Source organism: Diabrotica undecimpunctata, chromosome 3, assembly GCF_040954645.1.
Source record: "Diabrotica undecimpunctata isolate CICGRU chromosome 3, icDiaUnde3, whole genome shotgun sequence".
Taxonomy (NCBI): Eukaryota; Metazoa; Arthropoda; class Insecta; order Coleoptera; family Chrysomelidae; genus Diabrotica; species Diabrotica undecimpunctata.
In genome coordinates this window covers 5,121,000-5,130,625 of record NC_092805.1, presented here as the reverse complement: position 1 = coordinate 5,130,625, position 9,626 = coordinate 5,121,000, and positions in this window count along the sequence as shown.

Genomic DNA, 9,626 nt, shown 5'->3' with positions numbered 1-9,626 from the left:
TTATTTACTAGTAGGTTACTAATCTATACTCTAATCTCTGCCCTCGCTTATGTATAATAATAATAATAACAACTCTAGAGAAATTATATAGATATAGAGATCTAGAATAGAGATATAGAGATCTAGAGATACAAATCAGGAGACAATGGAGAATGGAAAGTACCCAGACCAGTACCTATTGTTCTATCTACTACTGGCGTTATTCCCAAAAACCTCCTAGCGACCATCAAACAGCTGGGTCTAAATGAACATCTTTATAAGGCCATGCAGAAAGCTGTACTCCTCGCGACGTCCAGATGTGTACGAACATTTTTGGGAGATACTCCAGCAAACCAAGTCACCTAGGGCTCGATAACACGGAAAGAGTCCCACCAGAGCTCAATCCTTTTGATACCGTAGGTATCTGAGATGAGTGAATTTTCGCCTTAGAGGGAGTGTGAGCTGTATGGCTAAATCTGGATAATAACTCTAAACACCACGAATATAAAATAATATGCACACGAGTTGTAAGCTAGGCTGGACAGCACTGACCAACAATAGTATCTGAGTCTCGTATTGCCAAGCCCGCTGTATTGTCACTGTTGCCAGACTATTTATTTATTGTACTTTTATAAAGTGTTATTATAAGATAATCAAATGAAAACAAACGCATTAATATATTATACAGCTCAATTATATACTCTTTTCTAAACAAATTGAATTTTACTAGGTGGCTCTAATATTTTGATCACCCACTGTAAATATTCAAAAGTGACTTCTAACAAATCTTTTGAATGGATTTTCAATGATACGTATAGTTATTTTTAATAAATATTGTTTTGTTCGCAGGTTTCCTAAAATTTATGTAACACGTTAAAAAACTGGAGTTCCTAGTAGAGAAGCCACCCAAGCTATCATAATCATTATTTCCAACATGTGCGTGGGAGCGTCATAGCTCTGACAAATGGAGTGTAGACACCCAAAGTAACAACCAACAAGACACACACAAACACATGCTGCGATCCTTCGGCTCATTAGTATTCATGATACGGGCCCGTGCCAAAATTTTCACTTAATTTTCCACTCCATCCTCAACGATTAGTTAAGTTGACATTTTGTGTGTGTAATTAAAGCAATTAAAAGTACAAATTACTCCCGACCTCACACACTTTAATCTAATTTTATGTCGGCGTGTCGAATCGGGTTTTAACAAACTGCTGAAAGATGAGTCGGTAGTCGGTGGTAAAAATCACGGATGGTGAGATTTGAATTATGAGATAGCGCCGGCTATTATTATAATTTCTTAGAAAGTAAAAATAACAGTATATACCATATTTTGCGTCAATTTTTATTTTCTACGTAAAATTTTGAAAAAAAAAACCATTACACAGAAATCCATGTACACCCAATTCCAAGTCAACAATAAATTCTGCGAGCTTGAATGGGTTTAGAGGTTTAATTTCGAAAAAAGTTTGTTTTAATTTTGAAAAACAAATTCAATTTTTAGAAAATCCATGAAAGCCGAAAAAATTGGGAGCTTCTACATATTTTTAACCTGCAGTAGCTATAATATTAATCTTCGTGCAAATTCTAGTTGTTTCTATAGCTACGATAATACGGGACGTGTACGAACTCATCACTATATAGCCCCTCATAAAATTATTAGATCCTCGGAGATATAGTAAACTGATCACCGGCATCCTTTGGAGATTGGTAAACTCATCACCGCAGATAGGTAAACTCATCACCGGGATTTTTGCCTGGTTTCTAATGCGAAAGATTGCCTCTTACCTGTTATACTTCTCATTTATGTGATAATTTAATAAATTCAGAAATTATTTTAAGTAAGTTGCTTTAAAATTTAACTGAGATATTAATATGTCTCACGGTGTGGCCTATTAGACGTATCTGCCAATCTAAATGGTTTTGAGATCTAAAAATTTATTTGCATAGGATTTCGATAGTGAACTTTAAAATGAAAATATTTGTCAATATGTGCTATTTTTGTTTATATCGGAAGTAGTCCCAACTTCGTTATTTGATTTTCATTGCATTTTTATATTTCTCATTGAATTCTCGAGATAATTTGTTAAGCATACATTCGGTCTAAGTCTTACCGTTTTGGCGTTATTTGACTATTTTGAAAATAATACACGATTTTGGACAGTTAGTAAATATAAAATATCTGAAAAATAGGAAAAGCTAAAAACTTGAGTGTGCTATTAGTGCATTGAAGTCGAAGGAAACCTAATTTTTTACACGTGCAAAGCTTTACATTTTATGGCATCATTGGCGGAAATTTTTAAATTTGAAGTAATCAGCAATGCATTTATTATGACAGAATGTATCAAAATGCTTAAGTACAGCTTCCTGTACTTTATCTTTCAATGGCTTGTACAAAGATCCCACAATTAGAGTCCTTTTAAAAGCAATATTTTTACATTTTTTGGTTAGTTTTCGCCATTATTTGTAGGAGTCAGATGAGTTGTTCATTTCATTTCATAAACATCATGACAACTAACCTCAATTAGTGTAAGATACAACATAATTTTTATTCTGTAATTTGTAGTGATTTTGTTTATTGTAGCACCCTGATGATGCAAATAGAGATTTGCGAAAGCTTGGCAGTTTAAAAAGAGTACTTCTTTGTCCTATCTTCGGCTGCACACCCAAATATATAGTTGTGTTTGTAGTCTAACTGATCAGCGTTGACTACAAGCGTTTATCGCTTTTTTAGTATATGTATATAAGGAGTCCAATTAAGTTGGTACCATATGGAAAAAATTTTTATTTTTAGTTTTATGAAAAAAAATTTATTCTCTAGTTCTGAATGATCTAGAATTTCAGTCATCAGAATTAGATATTAGTATTCTTCAGTCATTTACGCGGTTTGTTAAACAACATGAATTTTATTAAGACTTGAGAATATCCACAATTCATTTTTTTTTTGACAAACCGCGTATACAACTAAAAAAATTTTTATATCTGATCATTGTATTTTAGGTTTTAGATCATTCAAAACTTTTTATGTAACATAATTATTTTATATAACAAAATTCATAGAACTAAAAATAAAAAGGTTTCACATATGGTGCTGATTTTATATATATATATATATATACATATATATATATATATATATATATATATATATATATATATATATATATATGTATATATATATATATATAAATATATATATAAATATATATATATATATATATATATATATATTGTTGTACTTTTGAATGTCCATAAGCAATAAAAAACCGATATACAAATTTTATTACTTAAATAAAAATTAAAATTATTGATATTTCATAAAGACACGGGCATATGAATTTTCAAACATCCTGTATAAGACAAAATATGTATTTTAAGTTGTTCGAAGAATTGTTAATTAGGCCTCAGAGACAAGACTTTCAAATATTATCGATAAGAAATTTAAATAAGTCGGTGATTGTGGAATGGTTTTACCCGGAATAAAAGTGTAGATAGAAAGTGTTGAACAATAGACCGGGATTTGCGGTGGTTTTCTCCCCGAAAGATTATATCGGTAAAAGTTTATTAACAAAAGACATTGAATTGAGAAACAGGTATCGTTTGTAGCTATTAGTAAGAAATATTTGTAAAGCAGATAGATTTAGTTAGAATAATTAAAGAAGTTTGTTTTCTGGAATTACCCGAATGACGTTTTATAGAGAGAGTTGGGTGGTAACGATATACATCACAAGAGGTGGATGATTTTTATTGGTCAAATTTTGAATGCAAGGAGGTTGATTTTGGCTATGAGATAGGAGAGAGAAAAAAAGGTTGGTAGTCAGTTTTCGTCGTCCAAGAAGGAAGGAGCTTTGTGATTTGTGTTTGTTTGAAGTCCCGAAGACGTAATTTACCGGGTGTGTTTATTTGCGGTGTAAAAGCTGACCAGTGTGAGGAACGGGGTACAGAGAGATAGAAAACCAAAGGGCCTAAGAATATTAATAGCAGACGAAGCCGGAAACATTTGGAGATACAAGGACAGATAGGAGAAAGGTGTACGTCATCTGGACCACAATAGGAGCAGAAGCAGAGAAAGGATTTTTTTTGTTGTGGCGTGGCCATAGAATTGCAACGGCAGAGAAGGAAAGGTCAGTCAAATTTCATTAGAGCCGGAGTGTGATTTTCATTTATTAATTAAATAAATTGAATAAATAATAGAGACAGTTAATTTTGCGATCACTTAAAAAAAAGGAATTATAAAAAGAGCTTAGTTATAACACATATTAAAAATCAATGTAAAATAACATTTGGGTCCATGATAGAAAACAACTTCTCATATATTTAAAGTTAGTATATTGCAAATATTACAGGATTGATTGTTGTATAAAATTTCATTAAAATAAAGGACATCTCACATATAGTTCAGTTGAAATTCTATGTATTTTATTCAGGTCATATTACCTATCCCGATTAGGACGCCAATTGGAAAATATTTTGAATCCACGATCAAAGGTAAATCGTACAATTTAAATAGCCTGAGATTGTAATTAATGAATGCTGATTTATTGTGATTAATTGGAGATTAGTTCATTTAATAAATATAGACAGGTTTTTTCCTAAGTAAGCAATATAATACAATTTAAATAGCATAACAAAATGGCCCCCAACGTGTAAAGCTTTGAAAAATATTTCTAGTTGGCAAATTTGAAAGGATAGGAGTAGACGAGCAGATATTTGAAAGTTTATATGCCGGGGATAAAGTGAAATATTATGTAAAAATTGAGGACATAAAGATTTATATATTTTTTTTAAGATACAATTTACCATAATTGATTTATTCGTGATATTGACAATTTATAGGTTACCATAATTGATTTATGTGTGTGATATTTAAATTTGATAATTTTACTATACTTGAATTATTTGATTGATTTTGACATTTGATATTTTACCATTTGATTTATTTGTGGGATATTGAAATTTGATACTCGTACTCAAGAGTTATTACATTTGAACAGGAAAAGTCCCGTTTGTTGCAACAGACCAGTAGAATTTTATATTTGGCGGGGATATTATTGCACAAATTTCAAAGTTTCATATTTGGCGGGGATAAATAATCTAACGAACATGTCGACCACAAGGAGTCAAAGCAAAACGCAAGAAAGGAAAGAGGATAAGATAGAAGAGGAAACAATTATTGATGAAGGATCGGATAATGAAGGAAATGCTACAATAATGGAGGAAAGAAAAGAAACAGGGATGTTAGAAAAATTATTAGCTATGATGCAAATACAGACACAACAAATACAAGAATCGTCACAAAAAATGGATAAAAATCAACTGGAAACAAAACACATAATGGATGAATCACAACGAAGAACGGAACAAAAATTGGACAATTTAGAAGAAAACCAAAGAAAAATGGAACAAAAAATGGAAACGCGTATGGACAAATATGAAAACGAAATAAAAGTCTGTTTAGAAAGAAGTAGGGAAGAAACAGAGAGGAAAATAGAATTGCAGAGAGAAGATTCTTAAATTATTTCTGGGGAAAAATCCAGCAACTACAAGTAAATAAAGAGTTACAAAATGGAAAATACCATGAGAGGATGGGCGTATCAGAAAAGATGTACGCATTACAACTCTATAATAATGCAAAACATTTGCAATATAATTATTCATCAGAACAATTGGTAGAGTTGATATCGCGACATTTTGAAGATACCTTGGAAGACCACATAAATCTCCAAAATTACAAGGACATTGACAGCTTATGTCAATTTTTGCAAATGAGAGAATCACGTAGGCATGAAAGAAGAGAAAGAAGACCGCAAGAAAATTATAGACAAAGAGAAAACCAAGAATATAGAGATAGAGGTCAAAATTTTAGAAGAGATTATACAAGACGAGAATTCATACCTAGACGGGGATATGAAAATAGACCGAACGGAAGAGAGAATTATGAACCCAGAACCCAGAGATGGAATGAAAACAGGGATCGGGAAAATCAGAGTAGAAATAACCGCCCATACCAAGGAAACAGATACAATAACCCACGGAATGAACAGGAATCTCGCGGTAATCGATACGGGAATGATAGACCAAAAGAGAACAGAAGAGAAATAAATAATATGCAAAGAGAAGAAAATAAATATGAGAGAGAAGATGACGGGAGAGAAAACACAGAAGAACAACAGGCGTGTTTTCAAGAAGGCGCTCACTAAAAACGAAGAAACAAACAGGAATTTTTTGTCACCCCAAGGAATTTATTAAACTGGCAGGAAACAATGAAAAGAGAAATGGAGTTAATTTAAAATTTGTGGATGGATTTATAAATGAGAAACCAATTAAAATTATGATAGACACAGGCTCTGAAATAACACTGGTCAACAGAAAATTAATCGAAGAAGTAAATTTAACAAGTCTAATTTATAAAATACCTAGGGTGAATTTAGTGGGCGCAAATAAACGGACATTGGCAACAATAAATGAAGGTATACGAGTAATGGTACGATTGGAAAAAAATATGTATGCACTTCAATGTGTAATAATGCCGAATATGTCACATGACATGATTGTAGGCGTTGACGAATTAACGGAAAAACATGTAGTGATCGACTTCAAAACCAATACGATGAAAATAACAAAGGAAGAAGAAGAAGAACAGGATAAGGAACAAGAGAAACAAATTACGGACGAATCAGAGAAAGAACAAACGGTGGAAATGAACCTGGCGACGAAGAAAGGAAAAGGAAGAAAGAGGGGAAAAGGTCTGAAAAAGATCAAAGAAAAAAAAACCTGGGATTCCTCAAAAGATGAGACGAGCTCAGGAGAAGAAGATGAAAAAATTTTGACAAGAAATGAAAGCAAAACTTGGGATTCCTCAAAAGAAGAGACGAGCCCAACAAAAAAAAAAAAAACAAAGGAAAATGAAGAGGACACAATGGAGACAGTGGTGTTTGAAGAAGACACGGAGTACACGGTGAATATGTGCGAAAAAGTTGATGGGAGAGACAAAAAATTGATATGTGGAGAAGGCAAAGAAAATGATTTGCGTATAATTTTAAGAGACTATGAAACGCTGATAAATGAGGAAAACCGAGTGGCCACAAAATACGAGCACTCATTTGAGGTGAAAAACTTGGGAAATTTTCGATCGAAGACTTATCCAATTCCTTATAAGTATCGGCAAGAAGTAAAGCAAGAAATCAAAAAAATGTTGGAAGATCAAATCATTGAGAGATGTGACTCACCCTATATTAACCCAATTGTGATAGTGAAGAAGAGCAGTGGAGAGTTAAGACTCTGTTTAGATGCCCGAAATATCAACCAACACACAGTATCACAATATGAATCACCGTTAAATATCGAGGCCATTTTTGGAAGAATCACGGGATCACATATTTTCTCAAAAATTGATCTAAAGCATAGTTTTTGGTTAATACCTTTGGCTGAAAAGTGTAGAAACTACACTGCCTTTTCAATTGATGGTATAGTATACCGATTTAAGGTAGTTCCGTTTGGATTACAAAGCGCCTGTGCAGCACTTGTACGAGCTTTGCATACCATTTTGAATCACCATGAAGAGTTCATCGTCCATTACATCGACGATTTATTAATTTTTTCACAAGATATGCAGAGTCATGTGGAACATATCAAAATAATTTTGAAAGAATTGGACACAGCGGGATTAAAACTAAACATTGAAAAATGTCAATTTTTTCAAAAGGAAGTGATTTATTTGGGTTTCAAACTTGACACCGAAACTGTAAGTCTAGCCGAGGACAGAGTAAAGCTCATCGACGAATACCCAAGACCAACAAATCTAAAAACATTGCGAGGGTTTCTCGGTACGATAAATTATTTCAAGAAATTAATTCCCGATTTAAGCCAAAAAGAAATTCCTTTAATAAAATTGTTAAAGAAAGGGACAAAATGGAATTGGAAAGAAGAACAGGAGGAAGCTTTCAAAATATTGAAACAAGAATTTGCTAAAGGAACAAAAATATATCACCCTATTTACAATTTGCCGTTTATACTCCGTACGGATGCGTCGATACAGAAATTTGCAGGAGTGTTGTCGCAAATACAAAACGGCCAAGAGGTTCCGATATGTTTTATATCTCGAGTGACTAAAACACATGAGAGAAAATACAGTGTCACCGAGTTGGAATTCGCCAGTGTACTATTTTGCGTAAACAAATTAAGGTTTTACTTATTGGGAGCTAAATTCACCATCGAAACGGATCATGCAGCATTGATACACATCATGAAGAATCGATTGGTAAATAACAGAATACACAGAGGCATTCTGCTCTTACAAGAGTATGATTTCCAATTTCGATACATCAAAGGGAAAGACAACATAATAGCTGACGCTTTAACACGGGACGAAGATACAGGAAAAAAGGAGACAATTACATTACATGTGGGATTGAATATACTGACACAAGACGAAGGGATATTTTCGTTAAATGAGATAAGGACCGACCAGGAAGGCCTAGAAGAAAAAGAAAAGAGAAGAGCAGAGCTAGAAAACGAGATATTTTTTAAGAGAATAGACGGAAAGGAATTATATTTAGTGACACCGACATTGGCAGAAAGAATCATCAAGAAACTACACGAGGAAAATGGACATATTGGCAGTAGAAAGGTATGGCTTGTATTTAGGGAAAACTACATCAGTCGACAAGATTACCGCATTGCAAAAGAGATCACACAGAAATGCGAAGTATGCCAGAAATACAAGAGCAGGAATTTTAAAAACGAAAATATTGCAAAGAGCATTGTATCCCGGAACAACCTGGACATTATAGCCATCGACATGTTAAGCGATCTAATTGTGACCACGCAAAGGAACAAGCATATTCTGGTGATGGTGGATGTGTTCTCAAAATACGTAAAATTATATAGTTGCCGCACCACAAAAGGGGAAGAAATATTGAGAAAAATAGACAATTTCATCGCTACGGTAGGAACCCCAAGAAAAATTTTACTAGACAATGCAACGTACTTCCGAAATGATCGTTTCAAGGGACAGCTTAGAGAACGGGGAATCGAGACGAACTTTGTAAGCATCAGGCATCCCCAAAGTAATCCTTCTGAGCGATTTATACAAGAGGTAACGAAATTTCTTCGTATTGCAACGGATGGTCAACATCGGCGATGGGACAGAAAATTGGGAGAAATAGAGATGTACCTAAATTCCATGCCAAGTACAGTAACGAAAGAAACACCAGAATACATCATGAAAGGCGTCATGCCGATAAGACCGTGGGAAGATCCAGAACAAAGAGAGTATCGACAGGTTATAGAAACCGTTCAGAGGAGATTAAGAAGAAGCAATGAGAAATACATCCAGAGACAGGGTCATAATAGGAAACGAAGACCAGTAACTTTCCAAAAGGGTGACAAAGTAATGGTAAGAGCATTAAGAGTGTCAAATCTTCAGACCGGTATTTGCGCAAAATTGATGCCTGTTTTCGAAGGGCCATACATAGTAAACAACGAAGATGGAGTAAACAGCTATGAGTTGAAACATATGGATTCTGAAAAGATCAGAGGTATTTATAATATCCATGATGTATATAAATATCACGAATGAAGATTTAAATTTGTATAAAGTAGATAGTAGGATAGGATAATACGTAGCATAAGTACAGATAGCA